The sequence below is a fragment of the Chrysemys picta genome, chromosome 6 (genome assembly GCF_011386835.1).
Source record: "Chrysemys picta bellii isolate R12L10 chromosome 6, ASM1138683v2, whole genome shotgun sequence".
Lineage (NCBI taxonomy): Eukaryota > Metazoa > Chordata > Testudines > Emydidae > Chrysemys > Chrysemys picta.
Window position 1 is genome coordinate 61,139,857 of NC_088796.1, and position 25,876 is coordinate 61,165,732.

General features: G+C 41.0%; 1 protein-coding gene across 5 annotated transcripts in view; it reads left to right on the plus strand.

Moving 5' to 3' along the window:
* LOC101949263 (uncharacterized) overlaps positions 1 to 25,876 on the plus strand; it is a 155,267-nt gene that overhangs the window by 31,315 nt on the left and 98,076 nt on the right. For 4 of the 5 annotated variants that reach the window (XM_042840403.2, XM_005284052.4, XM_005284051.5 and 1 more), the window contains exons 2-4: positions 19,901 to 20,050; positions 22,812 to 22,861; positions 24,315 to 24,414. The gene's annotated coding sequence lies outside the window, so the exon portion shown is untranslated. Of the gene's footprint in view, positions 1 to 19,900; positions 20,051 to 22,811; positions 22,862 to 24,312; positions 24,415 to 25,876 lie in introns of those variants that run through there. The other variant, XM_065550235.1, reaches the window with a different exon arrangement.

Sequence of the window (25,876 nt, forward strand, 5' to 3'; positions counted from 1 at the left end):
GGTGAAGATCTTGTAGGTGTTGGTCTCTGTCTGAGGGGTTGGAGCAGATGCGGTTGTACCTCAGCGCTTGGCTGTAGACGATGGATCATGTGGTATGTCTGGGGTGGAAGCTGGAGGCATGAAGGTAGGTGTAGCGATCGGTGGGTTTTTGGTATAGGGTGGTGTTAACGTGGCCATCGCTTAGTTGTACTGTGGTGTCTAGGAAGTGGACCTCCCGTATAGATTGGTCCAGGCTGAGGTTGATGGTGGGGTGGAAGCTGCTAGGATGGTGTTTTCTGGGAGGCCCAAAAAAGTGCGTTATTTACATTGTAAATTTGTCTAGCTTCAACTTCCAGCCATTGATTCATGTTATACCGTTCTCTGCTAGACTGAAGAGCTCATTATGAAGTATTTTTCCCCATGTAGAAACTTGTAGACCTGTATTCAAGTCCCCATTTAATCTTCTCTTTGTTAAGCTAAATAGACTGAGTTCTTTGAGTTTGCCATTATGTATGTTTTGTATTCCTTTAATCATTCTTGTGGCTCTTCTCTGAATCGTCTCCAATTTATCAACATCCTTCTTGAATTATGGGCACCAGAACTGGACACAGCATTCCAGCGGCAGTCACACCATTGCCAAATACAGAGGTTAAATAACTTCTCTAGTCCTATGCAAGATTCCCCTGTTTATGCATCCCAGGATCACTTTTGGTCACAGTGCCACATTGGGAGCTCATGTTCAGCTGACTGTACACCACAACCCTAAATCTTTTTCAGAGTCATTGCTTCCCAGGATAGAATCCTCCATCTTGAAGTATGGCCTACATTCTTTGTTCCCAGGGATATGCATTTACATTTTTCTATATCAAAATGCATATAGTTTGCTTGCACCCAGCAAAACAAGGCAATTTAGATTGCCCTGAATCAGTGACCTGTCCTCTTCATTATTTACTGCTCTTCCAATCTTTGGGTCATTTGCAAAATTTATCAATGATGATTTTATGTGTTCTTCCAGGTTATTGATGAAAATGTTAAATAGTATAGGGCCAAGAAACGATCCCTGCGGGACTCCACTGGAAAAACACTCTCTTGATGACAATTCTCGGTTAATAGTTACATTTTGAGACCGATCAGCCAATTTTTAATTCATAACGTGTGCCATGTTAATATCATTCTAGTTTTGGCTAGTGTATAAGTACTTTGAACTAAATTATCTTAGCCCTTGTTCAGCTGCAAGGTGAAGCAAGACATTCTTCTTTCTCCCCCCCCCCCCCATTTTCTCCTGCTCAACCTTGCTCACATTTTTACTCCATCCATAGTGCAGAGAGCAGGAGCTAGTTGTCCAATAATCCCTACTGTGAGCCATTGGTTTCGCCCCAACATACAGAGACACACATTGAGTTGTAAATTGCTCCATGGAAAGGTGAAGTAACTTACCCCTCCTCCAGGGCAAGAGGGTGGGAAGGGAAAACAGGTTGTGAATAAGTGACTTGAAGTGGGTTCTCTGAGGGCATGGTTACACTTGCAGTTGTAGAGCACTGGGAGTTAAACCAGCCTTCGGAGACTGCAGCAGGGAAAATGCTGACGAGTGTTTACACTCTCAGCTGGAAGTGCACTGGCATAGCCACATTAGCAGCTCTTGCAACTCCACAAAGAGCAGTGCATTGTGATAGCTAACCCAGCATGGAAGTGGCTGCAACGTGCTTTTCAAATGCGGGGGGTGGGGTGGAGTGTGACAGGGAGTGTGTTGAGTGTATGTGGAGGGAGAGAGAGTGGGTTTTTGGGGGTCTGAGAGTGTGTCAGCATGCTGTCTTGTAAGTTCAGAGAGTAGCAGACCTCCCTCCCCCAGCTCTCTCTCTCACTCACTCAAAGCAAGCAGCTTTCCTCCGTAATGGTTCCTTTGTTACAGAGCAGATAAGCAGCCAGCTGTCAGAAACGGAGCTTTGAAAGGGCATATCCGCATTCCTACAGCAAGTTCAAAACAATGACAAGAGTGGCCACTTGATTTAAGGGGATTATGGGACATTTCCGGAGGTCAATCAGAGCGCAGTAATGCAACACCTCGTTCACACTGGCAGCACTCCAGCGGGGGTTCAGCAAACGGTATTCCACTCGCTGAGGTGGAGTACCAGCAGCGCTGTAGCTGCGGAGTCAGAGCGCTCTATGTTTCTTGCCCGTGTGGATGGGTAGTGAGCTAGTGCACCCAGGGCTCCTTTATTGTGCTGTAACTCGCAAGTGTAGCCAAGCCTTGAGTCACAGTACCTCCTGGAGCTACACCTGGGGTTGTGTAGTTTACGGGCCACCCTTGTTAGGGGCTATGCCTATAATTACAGTCTAGCCCTACAGGTCCAGCAAAGTCTGTCTGTCTCTTTCTTTTTCTTTTTTTTATTTTTATTTTTTTTAAGAGCCTGTAGGCTGCAAATTCTAAATTTTTTCAAGATTTTTTTTTTTAAGGAATTCTGTTTTTAAAAGCTTTATCATTCCTTAAACCCTTGAATCATAAAAGCAGTGTTCTAGGGAAAATAGTAGTGATGAGAGCAATTCGTTATCCCTCCTAACAGAAATTTAAAAGTGAAGTGTTACCCTCTAGAGGAATAGATTTTTTTTTTTTCGGGAGCAGATAGCTACACCAAAATCAGCCTTAGGCATTTTTCCCCATAATTTCCTTCTTTCTTTGGTAATTTTGTACTTTTCATAGTAATGAGAACTTCAGCATTCTCCTAAATGTTTTCTTTCTTTTCAAAAAGTGGAATAAGGAATACCTTATTTCTCAAGTGTTTCAGATAGCTTTAAAGAGCTTCCAGAACAGTTTTAAATTAGTTATCCGTTGCATTGAAACTTCTGAGGAGGACTCTTTAGAATTACCAGATTGGTGTTTTTTTTTTTTTTTTTTTTTTTTTGAGGTAAGTTCTTACTTCTGCATATAATTCAGACAAGTTTGGAGCAACCAGAACACAAGCTCTGTTCAGATACACCAAGGAGAGGTACCCAACCCAGTAATGTTTGTGTTCAGGGGGTGTTCAAACAGAATTAGGGTCCCAGAATCCAAAGGAAGAATAACTATCCGTCACTAATTTTGTTTGTAGTCAAGTCCTCAGTAGGGATAGGTGAAAGCATTACTAAAAAGGGAGTAAAGCTATATAATGCTTTCACAAGATATTATATAAAACATAGTTCTTGAAGGGCTGTCATACTATCTGATTTCCACTTTTAAGAGACATCACTGGCTCGTTTTGGAGAGTGTGTCTAGTGAATGTTGCTGCTGTGATTGAGCTTGCCTCGAACAATGTTCTTCGAGATGAGAACTGGGGCTTAGTCACTCTGTCATTCTCTTGGCCTGAGGAACTTTCCCTGGTCCCAGTTGTACTTGGATGCATGAAGTGCAGGACTTCTGCAACGCACTGAAAGGGAGGTTATGCAGGAGAAAAGGTGTTGTTCAGCCTTAGGCCTGATCTTGTCATCACTGGATACAATTTTAAGTTGCTACACAGTGGGGAAGGAGAAGAAACTTAATGCTGTGGTAGCAAGGCCAATTAAATTGCACCCATAAAAGACTGAAATTATCTTCTTAGGAAAGGAATTAAATCTTGTCCAAAATCATTTTTTGTGAGGGGAATTCACTGTGAGAACCGCCCAGGAGGGAAATAAAAGCACTGGAATGGAGTACTCTAACTGCTGCCATTTTCCTTTGCTTGAAGATAGGTAGTTCTAAGAAACAGTTGGTGCACAATCCTGGTGCAAGTCTACACCAAAATGGGGAGTCATCACTGAGCGGGTCTGTTTCCAGTGGGGACCCACAGGGATCGGTTCTTGGCCTTGCAGTATTTAATATCTTTATCAATGACGAAAATATAAAATATTTGCTGAAAGAAAATATAAAATATTTGCTGATAAAGTCTGGCTGTGACAAAAATTTAAAAAAATTATTGTATCACCTTTTTAGAACTATAATTGTATTTTTATAAGTTTAATGTTAATAAAAGGACAACAATATATACAAAACATATTGAGTGTTTAATTTCAAAGGGATCAGCCACTTTATCAAATTTCCCCACCCTTTTTTTTAAGACTTGGGAAAGGATGACATTTAAAATTGCCTTTTTGTTGTTAGTGTGGGTGTCTAGGGCTGTCAGTTTTTTAATAGTTCTCCTTTTTAGAACTTAAAAATAGAGACACATGACATGCAACCTAGCTTGTGAACAAGTATTTGATAAGCAGACAGTTCTGAGTACAATTCTAATTTCACACTTGACTAGCCAGAGGGGTCAGAAGGTCTCATAAGTTCTAGTTATTTTTGATGTTCCCTCTGTTGCATTGTGAGCTTTTCCCAGAGGGAGTGGAAAAGTTGCCTTTATTCAGAATTCATGTTCACACAAGCTTGACACGGCATTAGAATGTGCATGGCGGATACTTTTTCATCCATTCTCTACATTGGCTTTGCACTTCTTATAAAATTGTAGTGTATGATGTCCCTCAACGTACTTTACCTTTGGTTAGTAGTTTTGGTACTATGTATACTTAAGTCTGCTTCACATAATTCAGCAAATTTAATTTTTTAAAAATGTGTAACTATCTTGTTAATTAATCTTTGCTTTCTAAGACGTTTTATAGCTGTCAAAACTGTAATGTGTAGTAACCAGAAGTACTGTATCTTTTCCTTCTCTTTCATAAAGAAGTTTTGAAATGATTACTTTGCCTTTTTTGATTCAATTTAATTTAATGGTAAGTAATTATTAATAAAGGATGTGCTACATTGGATTGCTGTTCATTTAGAAATGAATGTATATAAAAGCAAGAGTAATATACAAGTTTTCTCCTTTATTTGATAATATTTTAGTAATATTTCATTTGAACTGTTTCTTAAGTAATTCTACTATTCAGTTTTATTGCTAATGAACTTTTTATCATTTTGTTATGATTCACTTACGATGTGCAGGGAAGTCTCCACATATTGTCTTATACAAATTGGTATCCAAACAAAGTTTTCAGACAATATCTGTATTCCACAAAATCTCTCATTTTAAATAACTCTACCAAATAATGTGACCTATCAAATGTTGTTCTTTAATTCCTTAAGTAACAGAAGAGAAAACAAATGCCAGATGACACTTGCATATTCCAGACATTTTACTGTTCATTGCCAAGTGTACAGTTCACTGTTCGGTCACCTGTGTTTGTCAATTTAGCACATTTTAAAGCAGTTCTCAGCACCCTCTTTGTTCTCTAAAACTTACTTTGAGGCTTCAGACATTGCCTGGCTCATTATTCTCTGAGGAAGGTTAAGGCCCTCACTGTCAGACCGAAACTACTCACCAATTAGAGCCCTTGCTTTGGCACTGAATGTGTCATGCCTGCAAGCCTTCCTACTGGGATCAATGGCATTCATGTTCACTTTCATAAATGTACAATAGACACAAATCTCAGTGGAGAACTCTGTACTTAGCTTGCACTAAGAAACAAATGCAAGCCTTTACAGAATGCAGACACTGCCATAATGGGCACAAAATACAGCTATTGGAATAGACATTGATCAGTCCACTCACTGCATAAAATGGTGGTTTGCTATCTTCTGCAGGATGCAGTCTAGTGCTTAGAGGCCTTAGTGTGTTTCTTCTTTGTGTCTTTAAAATAAGTGTAGACAAACTTAGGGACATAAGTCTTATGTGCTGGAAAAGTTTCTACACTTGAACAAAATTCAGTGGTCTTTCCTTTTTTAAGCACTTGAGAGAACATAATATTATAGCAAATTAACTGATTTACATAAAATAAATGCCCTTTTGTTACTGATGTGAGTGACAAGTGGTGTTCAGGATAAATATCAGATATTGTCATTAATAGGTAATTGTTAGTGGCAAGGTAAATGTTTTATTTCTTATTTGTCGCCTTCTCCGTAGGTCGTGTGTGTGTGTGGGTTTTTTCATGAGTTGAATTGAAATATAGACTGCCAGTGCTGCTTCTTGGATTAGCTCTCAAGGCATGATCCAAGCATAATTTGCGTCCTTCCTTCACAATAAAACAGTTACATGAATTTATGAATAGCTTTTCCTATTTTTTTCTGATGTTCTGTATTTAGTCACCAGCCTCTCAGAGTTCTGAATTTAAGTTCTTCTTCGAGTGATTGCTCATATCCATTCTATATTAGGTGTGTGTGCTCACCACATGCACCGGTGCCGGAAGTTTTTCCCTCAGTGGTATCCGTAAGAGACCAGCTCTGGCATCCCCTGGTGCAGCGCACACATGCCGCAGTATAAGGGGTGCTGCCGGCTCCCCCCATCCTCAGTTCCTTCTTGCCGCCAGTGATGGCGCTGGAATGTCTTCTGCTTTGGCTAGCATTGTGCTTCATTCAGTGTTCTCTTGAACGTTTTCCTCTAAAATAGTTAAAAAGTTAATAGTTCCCTTAGTGCTAGTTTTAGTTTTAGTTGGTCCAACACCAGACTCAGCCTAGGGTCGGGGCATGCCTCGGGCCCCATGCTTTAAGCCCTGTGATCATTGTAAGTGGCCTATGCCCATCAGCGACCCGCACAGTAGCTGCTTGAGGTGTCTCGGTGAAGGACACATAAGTAACAAGTGCAGAATCTGTAAATCCTTCAAACCCTGGACAAAAAAGGAGAGACACCTCCATCTCAGGGTGCTTCTAATGAAGTCGGCGCTAGCCCTGGCACTGGAGCAGAGGTCTGACTTGGTCCGAGTACTGTAACATTGGTGCGGAGTACCCCGCCAGCTCCATCTTCAAGCTGGCACTGATCCCCCTCCTTGGTTCCAGCCAAGAAGCCTAAGAGGACCATGAGGGGAAGATCTCCCACTTTCCATAAGGAAAAGGAGAGGGCTGGAGGAAAGCCAAGACCAGTGGTGGGTGGCTTATCACCTCCGTCAGCTCAAGTCGAGTGGTCTAGCTCCGGGGTGGCCAACCTGAGCTTCTTAAGGAGCCAGAATGTACAAGTGTACCTTGCCAAAGAGCCACAGTAATACGTCAGCAGTCCCCCATCAGCTCCACCCTGCGCCTCCCACCCACCAGCAGCCCTGCCAATCAGCACCTCCCCATCCCTCCCCGCACCTCCCGATCAGCTGTTTCATGGCGTGCAGGATGCTCTGGGGGCTGGGAGAAGGAAGGAGCGAGGGCACGGCAGGCTCAGGGGAGGGGGCGGGGCTTGTGGCGGAGCCAAGGGTTGAGCAGTGAGCACCGCCCGGCACATTGGAAAGTTGGTGCCTGTAGCTCCAGCCCTGGAGTCGGTGTCTATACAAGGAGCCGCATATTAACTTCTGAAGAGCCGCATGTGGCTCCGGAGCCACAGGTTGTCTATCCCCATCCCATAATATGCCTGCTATGCCAGACAGTGAAGAGAGCCTCAGTCAACTAGAGGTCCCTTCAATACCTGAGGTCCTGCAGGCAGCACAGGAGATCCTGACGCTACTGGTGCCGTCCACACCGGCTGTGGCGGTACCCCAGCCCAGGGGTAAACCTGCCTTGGGACCGTTCTGCATGTCCCCGCCTCAGTGGCACTGCTCCCCATTGCAGGGGACGTCCCGCCAGCACTTGCCCGCCCGGAACCGTGATGCCTCAGAAGTTGGGAGGCAGGCTCAGCGAAGCCTTCTTCGGTCTCTGGACCCTGGGCACCGACAGTGGGGCTTGAGCTGCAGCTCACCGGTAACATGACACAGATCTGCAGAGGCACGCACCCCCCAGCAGGAGCATCGAGACTGACCCTTCGTGTCTCCAAGGCCTCTGCACCGATCACCTGACCCATCATTGGGGCAGAGACACTGGTCATCGACTCGCCATTACATGTCGCCAAGACATGGATCCCTGTGGTTGGGGAGATCCTCCCGACATCTGGCCCGCTCCTGGTCCTGCTCTGGATCTCAGTGCCAGTCGAGCAATGTGAGGCATAGATCACCGGATTACTGTTGGCGATCCGCTGAACACCGATGATCCCTGAGGTCCCGTGCAAGAGATTCGTCTCGATCGGACAGGTCTATTTCAAGACATAGCGGTCAGCACCACACTAAGAGGGGCTGCTGGTCTGCCCGATCATGGTCACCTAACAGTGGCAACCTCACTTCCGGCTCAGGCACTGAGCAGGAGTCCTCGACTGCGGGTCAGGCCCCGCACTAGTGGTAGTGTCTACATCATCGGCATTGCAACCGCCCCATGGTCCCAAGGCTAATGGCCAGTGGCCTGGTACACCTGGAATCCTTGGGGGTTTATCCAGCCTTCACAGGCCACCTGGTCAGTAGCGGGAGCCTCGGAGAGGCCATTGACCTCAGCATCCTGCAGAGGTGGAGGCCCCAGATGGGAAGACCCCCCCCCCCCCCCCAGGCCCATGAGGAGATGGAAGGAGCCTGCTGCACCACCAGGGGATGCGGTAGCTCCCACGGACCAGCTTAATCCGCATCATTGCCAGACGAAGCCATCACGGGTCCCTCTCACCCAGTTCCACAAGATGATGCTAAGGCTCATCAGGACCTTTTGAAGAGGGTCACCTCCAACCTGGGGCTCCAGGAGGAGGAGCTAGAGGCGCCATTGGACTCCGTATTTGATGTCCTCTGCTCCATGGCACCTGCTAGGGTAGCTTTATCCCTACACGAAGGTGTGTCAAAAATTATTAATGCCTTGTGGCAAACCCCCTCCTCCCTGCCCCCCATTTCAAAAAGGGCTGAACGTAAATACTTTGTGCCAGCTAAAGGCCATGAGTATCTTTACACCCACCCGGCCCCAAACTCTCTCATAGTTGAGGCTGTTAATCAAAGGGAGAGGCAGGGGTAACCCAGGCCTATGCCCAAAAATAAAGACACGAAGAATGGATCTGTTTGGGTGAAAAATTTGTCTTCCAGCCTTCATTTGAGAGCGGCCAACCACCAAGCCCTCCTTAGCCACTACAATTAGAACATGTGGCAGGCCATGGCCAAGTTCGATGTTTTGCTTCCCGAAGGGTCCAGGAAGGAATTCCAGGCGATGATCAATGAGGGTGCTGCTGTGGCCAGGGCAGCCCTTCAGGCAGCTTCAGACACAGTGGACTCCACAGCTCACACCATGGCCTTGACCATCTCCATGCGGCAGGCATCCTGGCTGCTCCTCTCTGGCCTGTTGACTGAGGCTCAGCGGTCGATGCAGGACCTACCCTTCGACAGTCAGGCCCCGTTTGCAGAGCAGATAGACAACAGCAAGCTGCATGGGCTAAAAGACTCCCGCACTATCCTGAAAACTCTAGGACTGTATGTCCCTGGTCCAGTCCGAAAGCGGTTCAAACCACAGCCATCCCAGGGCCAAGGGAGCCAACCCCGACAGGAGCCACCCTACAAAAAGAGCAGGGGCTGCACGTGCTGCCCGAGCCACCTGCCTCTGCCCTCTGCCCAATCAGGCTCAACCCGTACTAAACAGGGGAGCAAGTGGGCATTTTGAGGGTGCGCTCAAAGGCAACCTACTGGACTATACCCTGGATCCATCTTTCCTGCCTTTCTCCAACCACCTTTCTTTTTTCCTCGCGGCATGGATCACCATAACTTTGGACCGTTGGGCCCTCAATACAGTGGGGCAGGGTTATACCCTCCAGTTTATTTCTACCCCCCCACTCCTGCTCCCCTTCCCTGTCTCTCTTCAGGGACCCCTCTCATGAGAGTCTCCTCACACAGGAGGTAAAAGGGTTGCTTCAGCTGGGTGTGGTGGAAGAGGTTCCTCATGAGTACAGGAACAAGGGGTTCTGTTCCGGGTACTTTTTAATCCCAAAGGCCAAAGACAGTGTACGGCCCATTCCGGACCCCCGAGACCTCAACAAATACCTAACGAAATTGAAGTTCTGCATGGTCTCCCTGGCCTCCATCATCCCCTCTCTGGATCCGGGAGACTGGTATGCCGCCCTCGACTTGAAGGACACGTACTTTCATATAGCTACTGTCCAAGCACACAGGCGCTTCCTACAGTTCATGGTGGGATCGGACCACTACCAATTTGTGGTCCTCCCTTTTGGCTTGGCAACAGCACTAAGGGTCTTTACCTAGTGCATGTCAGTATTAGCAGCTTACCTCAAGTGTCAGGGTATCCAGATCTACCTATACCTCGACGACTGGCTGGTCAAAGGTTGATCCAGGTCCCAGGACCAAAGGTATGTCACGGTGCTGCAGGCTACATGCTGATTCCCTGGGCTTGCTGGTAAATGACAAATTCTGTTAGTTCCAGTGCAGAGGATAGAGTTCATCGGAGCTGTGCTCGACTCCACCTGTGCCAGAGAGTTTCTACCACAGGAAAGGTTCCAAGCATTGGTGGACCTCATCGCTGGAGGGTCTGTGTTTCCCCCAACCACGGCCAGGGTTTGTCTGTGCCTGCTGGGCCACATGACAGCATGTACGTATGTCATCCACCATGCCAGGCTCGGAATGTGGCCCTTACAGCAGTGACTGCCAATGGTCTATTCCCAGTTTGGAGATCGCCCGGAAAAGGTCATTACCATCTTGCCGACAATACTTGCCTCGCTGCAATAGTGGACTGACCCCAGGGTGGTCCTGGAAGGAGTTCCATTCGACAGCCCTTGTCACTCAATTGAGTTAATATTAGATGCCTCAGACCTAGCCTGGGGAGCGTATCTCAGTGACATCCAGACCCAGGTCCTGAGCCCCTGTCCCACAGTGGGACTCTAACTTGGATATTTCTAGGTTCCCGGGCTTGCCCTTTGATCCTGTGAGCTTCTGCTTCCTCTCCCACCTGTCATGGAAGGTCACTTTTCTTGTGGCCATAACATCCGCGAGACGAGTGTCCGAGCTTAAAGCCCTGACATCGGAGCTACGAGGACAAAGTTCAACTGCGACCCCATCCGGCCTTTCTGCTGAAGGTGGTATCTTCCTTCTGTTTTAACCAGGACATCTTCCTCCTGGTGTTTTGTCCCAAGCCGTCAGACATGCCCTGCCATTTTATCTGGAACGTACCAAGCCCTTCCGCAGGTTGACTCAGCTCTTCATCATGACAGCGGACAGGATGAAGGGCCTTCCGGTGTCCTCACAAAAGATTTCTAACTGGATCACTTCCTGCATCCAGACCTGTTACAAGCTGGCACAGGTCCCACCACTGCAGATTGGGAGGGACCACTCGACCAGAGCTCAGGTGTCCTTGGTGGCCTTCCTGGCACACGTCCCCATTCAGGACATTTGCAGAGCCGTGACGTGGTCTTCAGTTCACATGTTCAAAGCGCACTACACCATCACTCAGCAGGCCAGCGATGACGCTGGGTTTAGCAGAACTGTGTTGCAATCTACACCCCTTGCTTGTTGATGTAGAACATTGCTGTCATGTTGTCAGACATTACCTGAATATCACTCTATATCAGATCCCTCAGTCCTCATCCTTAAAAGAAACCTGCACAAGACCTTCAAAAGACAAGCCTGGGAAAAGACAGTTGCTTTTTTCCATAACTGGTGTTCTTCAAGATGTGCTGGTCATGTCCGTTCCATGACCTGCCCTCCTTCCCCCCGGCAAGAAGACACCCGCTGGCTGGGTGTCCATAAACTGAGGGTGGGGCGAGACGGTGGCGTCCCTTATACTGCGGCATGTGCGTGCCGCTCCAGGGGGCGCCAGAGCCGGTCCCCTATGAATGCCACTGAGGGAAAAATTTCTGGCACCAGTGCATGTGGTGAGCGCACGCACACACACGCGCACACACACACACACACACACACACACACACACACACACACACACACACACACACACACACACACACCCCTAATATGGAATGGACATGAGCAACACATCTTGAAGAACACCAGTTATGGAAAAAGGTAACTACTTGATATCTGCTAGTGCAAGTCTGTCTAACCCAGGCTTATAGGTTTGCTCCCAGCTGGAATGTAGGCATACCCAGAGACCAGCACTTGAAGAAAGAAATGTTACTTACTTGTACAGTGATTGGAGTTCTTTGAGATGTGTGGTTTCTATCTGTACTCCACTACTCACCCTCCTTTCCCTCTGCTTTGGATTGTAACATCCAATTTGCAGTAGAGAAGGAACTGGAGAGGTCGTCAGTCCACCCTACCCCTTACAGCCTCCGTTCAGAGTTTGAGGCGAAGAAGTGTGCAGGCATGGGCCAATGGACACTGCTAGCAAGAATCATCCAGTCTCAGGTGCATGGAATATATGCTCACCTACTGTTGAATACAGATAGGGTCCACATATCTCGGAGAACTCCAGTCACTGTAGAGGTAAATAACATTTCTTTAGACAATTTTTATCTGTTTAATATGTGCCATATTAATTTTGTATTCTAGATTTTTAATCATGTCATGCAGTACTGAATAAAATGCCTTTTAGAAGTCCAGGTATATTACATCAACACAACTACTTTTATCAACCAAATTGATAATCTCCTTAAAAAAAATCAAGTTAGTTTAACAAGGTCCCTTTGCATAAACCCTTGTTGATTGACATTAATTTATCAAGTCCCATATTGGCTGCTTCATTACCTTGCCTGGGCTCAGTATCAGATTGACAGCCCTATAAGTATGTGAGTCATCCTGTTTATCCTTTTAAAATATTGACACAACTTTAGCTTTCTTTCAGTCTTCTGGATCTTCCCCCTGTGTTCCAAGGTTTATTGAAAATCAACATTAATGGTCCAACAAGGTCCTTAGCCAGCTCATTTAAAACTCCTGGATGCAAGTTATCCAAACCTGCTGATTTTAAAAATATCCTAGTTTAGTAGCTGCTGTTTAGTTGATTTGATATTGGAATGGAAAGAGTAGTGCTGTCGTGATCGTCATATGATATGACATCATTATCTGTTTTCCCCTCAATACAGAACAGAAATATTAATTGAACACTTCTGCATTTTTTACATTATTATTGATAATTCTACCATTTCTAGCTAGTAATGAACCAGTACCATTGTTGGATTCTTTTTGTTCCTAGTATATTTAAAAACAGTCCTTGTTGTCCTTAACTCTGCTGGCCATAGATTTTTTTCTTGTGTTTCTAGCATTAAGGTAATTAAAGAATTTTCCTTTGTTCGCAAACCGCAGCCACTGGGAGCTGCGGGGGGCCGTGCCTGCGGATGGTCAATGTCAGCAAAATGTCTCGTGGCTCACAATCAGATTACTCTGATGGGCTGCATGTGGCCCGTGAGCCGCAGGTTGCCCACCACTGATATAGTACTTTTGTTACCATGCAGTAAAATAGCTAAATTATAGTCAATTGCTTGATTACACTTACAGTTCATTATTGAGAATATTTAAGAGACCAACTGTCAAATCTGATTCCCCACTCTGGCACTTTGAGTGCAGAAGGTGGGTGCCCGCAAGGATTTTAAAAATTAATACTTGCCACTCCAGGCTTGTATTAAACTCCCAAGGTTACAGCTTCTCTCTGACCTTGGATGGGTAGATGCTGCCACCACCCAAATGCAAACCCCTTGGGACCCAGGAAGGTGCACTTGGGAATTCCTTCCTGTGGGGTACCCTCAAGCCCTTTCACTTCACCCCAGCCCTTGGGGAAGAGCTGAGAAAGAAGCAAAAGGAAATTAGCTGTTGCCCCCAGCTAATTAAACAACATATGCCCAAGCCTCTTAGGACACCAAAAATCCAATCCTGTTTTTAAAAAAGGTAAATTTTATTAAAAAGAGAAAAAATACATCTGGAACTTAGGCTTTTGTTAGATTTTTAAAAGAGCAATTCCAAAAATTAAGCACCCAAAATAGCTTTCTTGGGGGTTCAGCTTAAAGGTTACAAGCAAACAAAAGCATCTGGGGTAAGCACAGAGGAGTCCACAAGCCAATAAGAAATAAAAGAAATAACCTAATTGCATCTTTCTAAATATTCCTAATCTATCTACACATTTGGGGGTTCCAAATAAGTAGTTCTAGGTATGATCTGATGATCTATGGTCATACCTGGCTTAAAGCTTCTCATAGCATAACTGCTCCCTGTTCCTGTCTTTCCTGGAGAAAAACAGAGAGAAAGGGGAAGTTTTTTACCTAGGGGATTTTTTTACAGGAAAAGCAAGCAGAGAAGAGCCACCTAGAGGGACTTTATTGCTAACTGGCTGGCTGGGTGTCCATAAAAGGGACCTATGCCCCCCCCCCTTTCATTTATCACACCAACTAACCAAGCTTAGCCAAATTTATTATCTGAAGACAAAGCAGTACAATACAGAAAAGAAAGAGTTAATGTTACCAATCCTACAAAGCAGTTCTTACAGCATTCAGTTCACTTTACACAGAAGGTGTGCCCCTGAGATATGCATCTGAGACTATATATCTATATCTATCTATAGATAGATAGATAGATATAGGTAGACCAATTTTCAAGTTAGAGAGCACTGTCTATATCCCTCAAGACTAAAATTTACCAAAAAGCTTATTTTATTTTATTTTTCTGGTCCAATGCCGTACCTTTCTTTATCTCTGTTTTGGATATTACATTCGAAACCAGTTGCCCAGCTTGTATCAGGACAAAGAACAAACATATCTTACTTTTGACAGTGGCATAGCTGACTTCAACTTTGCAGTGTTGTGGAATACTTGGCATGAGTGAATAGAATTATGGGAAGAACATACCAGTCAGTTAGTATAACTACCTAACATTCACATTTAATATAATGTATAAATATTATTTCCATGCACATAATACCAATTAATATGGTGTGTATGTTTATATAACATATGTGTGTTGTCTAAGAGTAGTAATTTTGAAATTTCACTGGGAGAGAAAAATGCAAGAAAAAGATTAGGAAGTTTATATTATAAATTCAAACTCATATACATGTTTCCTGCTATAACATAATTTTAAAATAAAATCTAAGCTAAGTTTGAATGCCTATGGGTTTTTTTTTTTTAAGTTTTCACATCTTTATTATTCATATGTAGGTTACTTTTTTAATATTTAGCAAAGTTAAAAAGGACACTGCTAAGTAATATTTTATTCTTTTAAAAATTTTTGTGTTAGGTTTGTATATTCTTCCTAAGTGCTAGAAAATAATTATTTCCCTTTCATATTTTATATGATTTTTATTATTATATTGGACTTATATGTTTTCCCTAAATCCTGCATTGTTATCTTAGGCAAATCTCCCATGGAAGGCCATAGGAATAAAGGATCAGGCCAGTAACACTTTGTTTTGTAAACATAAACCAACTAAATGTTTGGCCTCTGTAAATAGGGGTTATTAGTTTTTTATCTCAGAACAGAAACAATGGTGGTACCCTGGTAGCAACTCAATAGTTGTGGGTTGTCTTCCAAATTGGGGTTAAAATGGTGTGTAGAAAGGCTTTCAGTATGAAATTTCAGATTGATCTATAATTTATATAAAAATATGAAATGTTAAGATAAAGCCACCCAACAGTACATACCCTTTTCTCCCTCACCCTCAGGCCTCACTGTTACAATAGCTATCATGTACAGCAGAACACATATAACTTAGAGAATTTTTTCACTTGACCAGAGCTAACCTTAATCCTTCCCCCTGGGGGTTGCCTGTCTTCCAGCACTTCCTGGGTCAAACTATCCTCTTTCAACATGCCACATTATTTCACCAAAAATTCACAACTAATTATATTAGGAGAGGGTAGTTTGATAAAGGGATGTAAAGAGGGGAAGGCTGGGGGAGGCAGAGTTAATGTTGCAGTATGATATCTGTGGTGTATGGTAGTTATTGTAATGGGACAGTGTCGGCCTGTGGGTAGCTTAACTTTTCCTTTTTCTTTTTTTGTGTGAATTTGAATCAAATGTTTGTGTGGGTGTGTGCGCACGTATAGTAATAGAGGCAACGGGGCGATGGGTCATTTGTGGTGCCACCTTCAGTTATACCTCTTGGCTTGAAAAGATGCCACACGTACGAGCGGGGGGGGGGGGGGGCAAACCTAGCAATGTCATAATTTATTATAGATTATTATATAATAGGATTATGAAAAAATATCAGTAGCAGAGTTGTGGATTTTAAAATAGATACTCTGGAGGAAGGTAGTTTTATGGCTAAAGCACAGGACTGGGAGTCTATAAATCAAGGTTTTGTTTCTGGCTCTGCCACCAACTTTCTATGTGTCCTAGGGTCTAATTCTGTGAAATCCTGAGTGCTTCTTTTTAAAAGATTGAGTGCCCTCAATTCAAATTAATGTCAGAATTGCACAGAACTTTGCAGTATTGGCCTCTAAATTTGACTTCAGTTTTCTAATCTGTATAATGGGATAATATATACTGATTTCACAAGAGGGTAGTGAGGCTAAATTTTAATAAATGCTTGTAAAGTGTTTAGCAATTCTTGGATGCTCTAGAAGTTCAAAATATTATCTATTATATTTCAAATCCAGAGGATATTTCTCACTAGATTTTACTGTCTTTAAGGTGAGCCAGAAAATAGTCTCAAATTAATAGAAATTGTTTTTTAAAGGGTTGTACTGCAGTACAATAACAAATAGTTGCTTCGGCTCCTCAGTGAAACTGTAAAGACTGAGGTTTCACATTAATATCAACTAATTATTCAATAGAACGTAATATAATTCCATCAGATAAACAGGTTCTAATATTCTGTGAGGTACACAGAGATATGATTATCTTACAAGACTCAAAATTGCGATACTATTTCAAATTAATAATTTACAACTGTAAACAATCAGCACCTATTTGACATTAAATCTTCATTGATGGGAAACCGATTTTCCATCTTGTCTCGATTAAAAAAGGCTCTATGTGGATATATTTCTTCTAAAACATCTCACTAGACTTGCCATCACTGTCTTTCTATGAAAATGTACTTTTGTTTCTGCAGAAACATTATATTAATATGGAATAACATGCTGGAAATTTGAAAGTGGTTATTTTACAAAAATTATATTCTTTAATATAAACTAATATAATTTGACTTAATTCTTTCCTCTAAAATAAAACACACTGAGGTAAATTTTGGTGGTTGTAGCTGGAGCTGTTGTTCAGCTTTTGTTTATTGCTAATGTAAGTTGTCCACTTCAAGACTGATTCATGCAATGTGCTCAATATCCCTCAGCAGTTTTAAATCCCACTGAATTCAATGGGAGTTGAGAACACTCTACACGTCACAAGGAGTGGATTTTTAATTACCCATGATCCAGTTTGAATATTTAACTTTTAATGTTAATTAACAACAGTCCTAAGTAGAAAACACATCCTTAAAGGTAAACGAATAAAAAACCTCCGAAACGGGCTGAGTTTTAGTCTCACTGTGTCTGTCTATTGTATCCACATGTTGTGTCTTCTCTTTATATTTTAAGCTCTTTGAGGCAGTGAATGTCTCTGTTACATGTTTGTACAGTGAGTAGCACAATGGGGCCCTGGTGTCTACCCACTACTGCAATACAAATAATTAATAATAATAACAACAGATTATTGAAAGAATTTCAAACAACCTGATAAGCAACATTGTTGTTTTATTCTAAACTGTAATAAATAACTGTAATAAATAACAATCCTATTCAATGCTAGAGGCTGGGGACTTAAAACAGTACAGCAACAAGTTGCTAAGCATCCTTTGAGTTTGTAGTAATTAACATCAGATCCCAAAGATATATTAAAACTTGAATGCTATCTAAGTGTATATTCTAGTAGACCAAACCTCTAAAGGGCTTTCCTATTTTGTGCATACCACCTGCACCACTTAGGTAGATGGTTGTTAACTCCCCCCCCTGAATTAAATGAGTTATATTTCCATGCACAAAAGGGGACCCTTTAAAAAAAAATTGGTCTCTTATGTGTCTGTGGCAATACAATTCTGTCAGACTGGTAGGAGGTCTTTTTGCTGTTATACCTTCCTGAATTCTGCCCATGCTACTCATAGAATTCAGTTCTTTACATTACTGTATAAGATTTATAAGTTAACTGTATGGGTCTTGGTTTAGTACTCCGCTTGTCTAAAGCAATCTTTTTTGGAAAATCAAATAAATATAAACAATCTGAAATTAGGGTGACCAGATGTCCCGATTTTATAGGGACAGTCCCAATATTTGGGGCTTTGTCTTATATAGGTGCCAATTACCCCCCACCCCCGTCCCGATTTTTCACCCTTGCTATCTGGTCACCCTATCTGAAATCTCCAGTTCTTTGCCAGGAATTTATCTCAAGTAGTACAAATAAAGTTTACATGTCAAAATCTGATCTTAATTAACTGGTGTAAATCCCCAAAGCTTCGTGGAAGGAAAGTAATACAATTTGAGATGGAAATTGAATGGAATTTGTATATATTGTACATTTTTGTAGAGGATTTGTAACACTACTTTTTTTACTGATCAATTAAAGCATTGAAAGAACTTTAAGCATTCATTGGGCTTATGCTGTTGACAAATCATAATGTTTAGAACAGCAAGAAAAATTTCTTAGACTTTATAAAACAAATTAAGTTTCTGGAGTAAATGTGTAATTTCCACTGAAGTCAAAGAGAATATGTAGAGGGCAGTAGCATTTATATTATTGATGGATTGATATTGCCAATGGTATCTTAAACCATAGTAACCTGTGCCAAAGGTTTGCACTCCCTAAGTGCTATAGTATTGGAATTAGCAGGGCAAGAACCACCTTTAGAAATGTCATTAGGTCTGGAGTCTCTAGGAACGATAGCAGTGACCACAACAGCATTCACAAGTTATTAGTCTTCTCTTTATTAAAAACCTTACTACATAGATATTCAATGACAGAGTTATAGATACATAAACAAGGTGGAGCAACACCATAATATGTCCAGCATCAGTGTTTTCATATTCACATCCACAAGGGTACCATAAAGATGAGTGACTCTCTCAATAGGTGGTCATCTGTGGAGGGTTTCCTGATGTATTCTTCCTCCCTATTCATGCTGGGGAACCCCTTTTATGCTGTGTTACACTCATGCCTGTAACCTGTATGCATATGCATGATGGTCCCAACCCCTTTTCCCTTATTGGGACTTCTGCACCCCATAAAATTTGGGGTGACCCACTTTTCGTACGCTATCCTTAGTTCCTCTTATTTTCATTAGCATTTTACATCATCAAGTCGCCATGGTAATCTGTGGTTATTGCAGAATTTTACAATCAAACATCTTGCGGTATTGACAGGTGCATTGTGGCATATTTTCCCAAACATCACCTATTAGCACATGTTTTACACTAATCTTGTATGTCTACTGGTACAGGGTGACTCCTGGGTCACCTCCTCATGTCAATCCTTCTTAAGGCCTAATGAGGCTAAGCTAAAATCTTACAGTCAGTCTGCAGGTCTTGTATTACAACCTTACTTTACTTATATACCTAATATACATTCATCACTCATAAATACTTAGGCAACCTTATACCCCTACAATAGTGTCCTACTTATACCTACAACTTAAATCTATTCACCACATATTAATTACATATGAATTAACCACAACAGATAGCACAATTAAATTATTTTTATAAGGTGATTAGCTATTGGGCTAAATTTAGCTCAGTGTATGCTGATGGCTGAAATGTGGATGTAGGCAGAATAGAATACGGCGTATTCATTTTCAAGTGGTTTGTAAAGAAAATTAGTTAAATATGAGTGATGTGGCTTTAACATCCACTGGCATTATAGATGGATATTTTCCAGACTTCTTCTGTAGCTGTAAATATATAACTGACTGTAAGTCTCCTAGAAAATATAAACAAATGCTATCAGTTTAGATGTGAAAGTTTATTTCTTGATGGCTGCAGTTGGAATAAGCACACTCTCCCTAATATTTTTAATATGTTCTGCTCAGCTAATAAAGTTTAAATTTGGAGTTGGATACATCCATATCAAGTTATCTGCACTATTAGTTAAATGTTGGTTGGTTGGTTTAACCACATTAAATAGTCGTCATTTTTTAGTTTTGTCAGCTTAGCTGCTGCCAACAAAGATTTGTCAAAAGTTGGCAGGGTTTTCTTCTGTCTGTGTTTAAAATTCTTGTTTTTACAGTTGCGGCTGTGTTTTTGTTTTAAAGGTTGTAAGGCACTTACCCAAGCACCCTGCAGGCAGCCACCTCTCCATGAGTCCAGGATGTCAAGATAATTCACTGCTAAAAAGGGATGAACAAAACCATGAACTTCATACTTCTCCTCTGAATAGGAATTTCTCAGGATATAACCAAAAGGTAGACATGAATGGCTGACATTTCTTAAAAATTTAAGTTCTAAAAATGTGTGCTCTCATTTATTAGACCAGTATGGTGATGATCTTTCTGAAATAATCTCTTTGGCATACTGTCTAGACACAGAGGAGTTTAATTAAAAAAAAAAGTCCAGTATGAGTGTTTTAAATAGTTTACTTTCACATCAAGTCATCAGATATGGAGGTCATTAATCTATTCATCCCTGTGGTGAAGAATCACACACTATTATCAATAAAGCAAAACTCGGACTTAAAATTTATATTTTTTAGAAGTAATTTCTTCAGTGCCTGGTCTCAGATTTGCCCTTCCAATTCACAGAAACCTGTTTTTTGGGTGGCGAGGCTGAAATCCTCCTTGGCCTGAGCATATGACTGGAAGAACTGCAGTTTTTCTCCAGCTGACTATTTTAAAAAGGGTTCTTTCCCATTGCCAGAATGAGAAGGCTTAGTGAGAGGAGAGGAGGCAGGAGGGATTCTGCCTTCCCTAAGGACTTAGCCCAAACCTGGAGACTCACAAAAGGAAGTGAGAGGTTCAGCAATGGTTTCAGGGCCTAGGGTGACCACCCACAAGAGAGACTTAGCAAGTCTATATTAATGATCATCTGATCTGACTCCCTGTATAACACAGGCAACAGAACATCACCTAGTAATTTCCTTATCAAGCCCATAGCTGCTATAGAGTATTTTTTAGAAAGATGCCTAGTCTCAATTTAAAGACTTACTGTGATGGAGAATCCCCATAGGATTACCATATTTCAAGTTCTCAAATAGAAGACACTGCCAGGGGAAATGGGAGGTAGAGGGAGAGGAAGGGTAGAGTTTCTATGGCAATACCATACCATGCCACCATTATTTCTGTGCTACTGCTGGCAGCGGTGCTGCCTTCAGAGCTGGGTGGCTGGAGCCAACTCTGAAGGCAGTGCTGCCACCAGCAAAGAGGACCAAAAAAGAGGTCATGTCCAGGAAAACCTGAACGTATGGTAACCCTAATCCTCCATATCCCTAGGTAAGTGATGATAATGGTTAGTTACTCTCACTGTTAAGAATTTGTGCCTTATTTGTAGTCTGAATTTGTCTAGCTTCAGCTCTCAAATCTTATTCTGCCTTTATCTGCTAAATTAGAGAGTCCTACTATCAGATATTTCTTCCCCATGTAGGTACATGCAGACTATGATCAAGTCACCTCCTAATGTTTTCTTAGATAAACTAAATAGCTTGAACTGCTTAAGTATCTCACCTAGAAATATTTTCCAGACCACAGATCATTCTTGTAGCACTTTTCTGAACCCTTTTCAGTTTTTCAACATCCTTTTTGCAGTATGTACACCAGAACTGGACACAGTAGTCAAGTAATGATCATGCTAAGGCCATAGATAGAGGTAATACAACATCCCTGTTCCTGCTTGATATTCACCTGCTTATACATTCAAGGATTACATTAGCCCTATTAGCTACTGGGAACTCATGATCAAGTAGGTTTCCTTCCATGACCTTTAAGTCTTTCTCATTGTCATTGCATTGCAGTACACATTTTGTGTGACCCACATTCTTTGTTTTTAGATATGACTTTCCATTTGGCTGTGTTAAAATGAATGTTTTGTTCACAAGAGCCCACTTTCTTAAGTGATGCAGGTCATTCTATATAACTGTTCTGTACCCATCATTATTTACCATTCCAACAATTTTTCTTAGCTTAGTTGCTTCTCATCACAAATAATCTCCACACCCTTCCTCCTCAGAACTATTGCCCTTTGTCTTGCCTTATGTTTGCCTTAATTAGACTATAATTTTTGGGGGGTATGGATGTTTGCTCTGTTTTGTAAAAGCTATGTAAATTAATGATATACATGGTTTTTAAACTAGAATAGTAATAAACAAGCTTTCTCAGTTAACCACTCTGACCTTTGCTATTCTCTCCCCTTGGAAATCCTTAGAGCCTAGGTCTAGCAATCTTCAGGGCATAATGCAATATGCATTTATCTTGTTTCTCTTGTGTTTTTAATTTTTGTTTTAATCTCTACATTGGAACTGTCTAGTTGCCCTGGCAACAGGTGCTGTAGAAATGAGCATAGTTTCCAGTTTGATTATATGTATCAATATTAATATTATTATTTTAAGCATAAAAGCCAAGATAGTTAAGATTTTATTTCACATGTCCTACCTGGCACCTAAGTTTTCAAAAAATGTTTGTGGCTCATTGGGTCAAGATTTAAAAGAAGTGTACAAAGTACCTGCAAAACTCCATGCTTGTACATGCAGACTAACTAACTTGTTTGAATAGTTATGTACTTTACTATCCTTCTGCCTGCTTGCATGCATATATGCAGGTTTTTGTGAGTAATGCATATTATGACAATTTAGCCCCATTTGTTTTTAAATAATGCCATCCAGTAATTTGAAATGATTGGTTCTTAGGGGAAATGCAGATTTGAAAACAACAAACAAATATTTTTGGATGAAAATAATTTCAAAGCAAATATTATTATTATAATCCTCCCCCCACCCTGGTTTTAAGGCAAAGAATGTAGGATTTCAAATAATCTAAAATGGTCTTTTGTTAGTTACAATTATTTAATCTAAAATACTGCATCAGTTGGATGTTTATATTTCTTATATGGTGGATATTACTTGTAAAACCTATAGTTAATTATTAAATAATATTAAAATGTTTCTGTATATTTTAAAGATCAAATTTTATATTTGATGTATTATTTGTATTTATACACTTTTTGTTTTGGCTCCAGAAACTTCAGGAGGAAAATACTAAATTAAAGCATGAACTAGAAGATTTAAGGTATCAATATTCAATAGTTTATGGCTAGTAGTAAATGGCTACAAGAACGAGCTCACATTCCTATTTGGGGGTGAGGAAAAAAAAAAGAGAGAGAACAAGAAAGCAATTTACAACTGAAACTCCCCTCCCCCTGCTTTTCTGTCTCTAAAGAAAGCACCAGTGCCATTTACATGTTAACTAATAATTTCTATAAGGTAAAGTTTTATTTATATATATATATATATATATATATATATATATATATATATATATATAACTTTGTGTGTGTATATATATATGTATATAATATGTATTTCAGAGTTAGTTACATTATTGATTCTGATTTAATCTCTCTTCCAAGAGGTTTAAAATTCTAGCAGGGGACATTAACACTGATATAAATGCAGAATTAAAGATTAGCATGTAGTCACTGTGCATGCTCATTTCAGAGAAAAACAGAGTTGTAACTTCAAAACCACATGTGCTATTTCAGATAAAATGAGAGTATGTATCTGAAGAACTGCTTGTGCTTGCTTGCCAGTTAAAGGGACAGGAGGATGCCTCATAAGAGCTGATTCCTAATTAGAGCTGGTTGGAAAATTTTCTTAAATTTTTTACTAGAAAATTGCATTTCAATTAAACTGATTTTTTTTTGCAAAATTTTATTGATTTTAATGAAATTTCCCATGAAAACAAGTATTTCCACAATGAAAAATTTTTCATTGTAGAAAATTTTGTTTAAGAAAAAATTCAAATTTGTTTCAAAATGAAATGTTTCTTTAGAATTGTTTTTTCACTTTTATATTTTTATGTATTTACATGTTTACATTATTTCATAACATGTTAGTACATAAAAGGGGATTGTATTTCCAGTTAGATTTCATCAGGTCTCTATCCTGGCCTATTTGATATTTTTATGTTTTGCAGAGGGTGGGGTACGCGAAGGCTCCGTCCCAAAGAAAGAAACATGGTCAGCCCTCAACAGAAGAATGGCCACTCACTCTCTCTCTCTCTCTCTCTCACCTAAACCATGAGACAAATAATGAAAAAAACAATAACAGGAGTGAGATCACAGGTTCAAAAAAGGGATACAGAAGGAGAGACACTGAGCAGAGAACACTTAACAGTGCCGACTGCTACAAAAAAGAATCAAGGGTGTCAGGGGACACTGCCCAGGGAATTCTGTCCAGACCTCTGTCTCAGTTTGATTGGTGGATACGTGCATTATAAGGGAGTAATAATATGGGCCATACAGTTTCATGTCAGGGGCACAGCAGCCCAAACCATGAACATTCATTCACCCTTTACCTTACATTTACTGACTGCATGTGCAGTTTTGCAAATTGAGGCTGAAAGTGTGATTTGTGCTTCAGAATAATTTCTAGAATTACATCAAAATGTTTTAAAGGTCATCTTGTGGGATTTTTTATTATACTTGGCTTCATAATATGTAGTGCAATATTTTGTTTCCTAGAAGTCCGTATGAACAGCTTATAGAAGAAGGGAAGAGTGAATGTTTTGATGACAGACGTGTCAGTCTTTTGAAGGCACAAGTAATGCAGCTGGAGAGGCAGGTAATAATGTGACACATAGGAAATGAGAACTAGTTTGTATTTCAAATAATTTTTTTTTCTTCTGAAACTGTTTGCTCGAATGTGGAAATAGCATTTTTGTTCAAAGGTAGGTGTACAATAGTAGATCCCCAGCATTGTGGTCCACACTTCTAGCACAAGGCTGGAAAGAACTCCATGATTATAGACTTGTAGTATGCAGTGTAGTTGTAGCTGAGTCAGTCCCAGGATATTAGAGAGACAAGGTGAGTGAGACACTATCTTCTTTTGGACCAACTTCTGTTAGTGAGAGAGACAAGCTTTCAAATGTGGCTTGAAATCTTGTCTCTCACCAATAGAAGTTGTTCCTGTAAAAATATTACCTCATCCACCTTGACTCTCTATAGATTTATAGGAAGGACAGTTCTTCCTTCATACCCAGCAGCAATCCATTAACACTAAGGAAGCATAGTGTTGCCTGTCTATTATCTGGCTGTTCTTTTTTCACTGGTAATAGCAGAGCTCCCACTGACTACTGCTGCTCTATCATTCAGAAAAAGCTGTTTGATGCTGATAAATTTGGAATTTTCCTGAGATTTTTCTTAGGATTTCAATTAATCTGTAAAACCCTCAAGAAAATGTAGTTCTGTAGGCCTCCAAAATATTGATCAAAAGTTTTATAAGTAAAGTAGTCCCAATTTCTAATTAGATATACATATATAGTTTGCAGTGTTGTAGCCATGTTGGTTCCAGGATATTAGTAAGACAAGTTGTGTGAGGTCAGATTTTTTTTATTGGACCAACTTCTGTTGGTGAAAGAGACAAGCTTTCGAGCTACAAAGAGCTGAAGAATAAAATCTTTTGTTTTTGTCACTATATATAAGCCAGATATACTAAACGTATAATATATTGAAGAAGAAGATGCCATTTTTACTTAATATTTCAGAGTGGAACATGCTTTAAGAAGTTGAATGTTGAGCTCAAGCTATCTGACAGCTACTTTCTACACCTTATATAAATGTGACAAGTTTTAAAGCCCTTTCAATATGTCTTCACCAAGAGAAAAGGAATTGAGAGCTTAAGGCTATGAAGCTGTATTTGTAACATACATAAAAGGGCCTTGTAAGTGGATGAGAAGGATAATTGAACAGTGAGATGTAAATTTTTAGCACGACGCACAGGGATTTAGATGCATTAACATTAGTGGCACTTGATATCTAAATTCTATCACTGAAAATTTACTCCATAGCATTTCAGTTACTTACCAAGTCCTAGTTGAGTATGTATGAGAACCAAGAATAGCTACAAACAGTGATATTTATGTTGAATTTTTGTATGTGGCAATTCATGTTCTGTATAGGTTCTTACACCATGTTCATCACTCTAGCATCTGAGAGCCTTCCAGTAGTGCATTGAGCAGCATGACTAATATTTTTCTGTGTTTATACAGCACTTAGCACAATGGAGTCCTGGTCCCCCTCTTAGT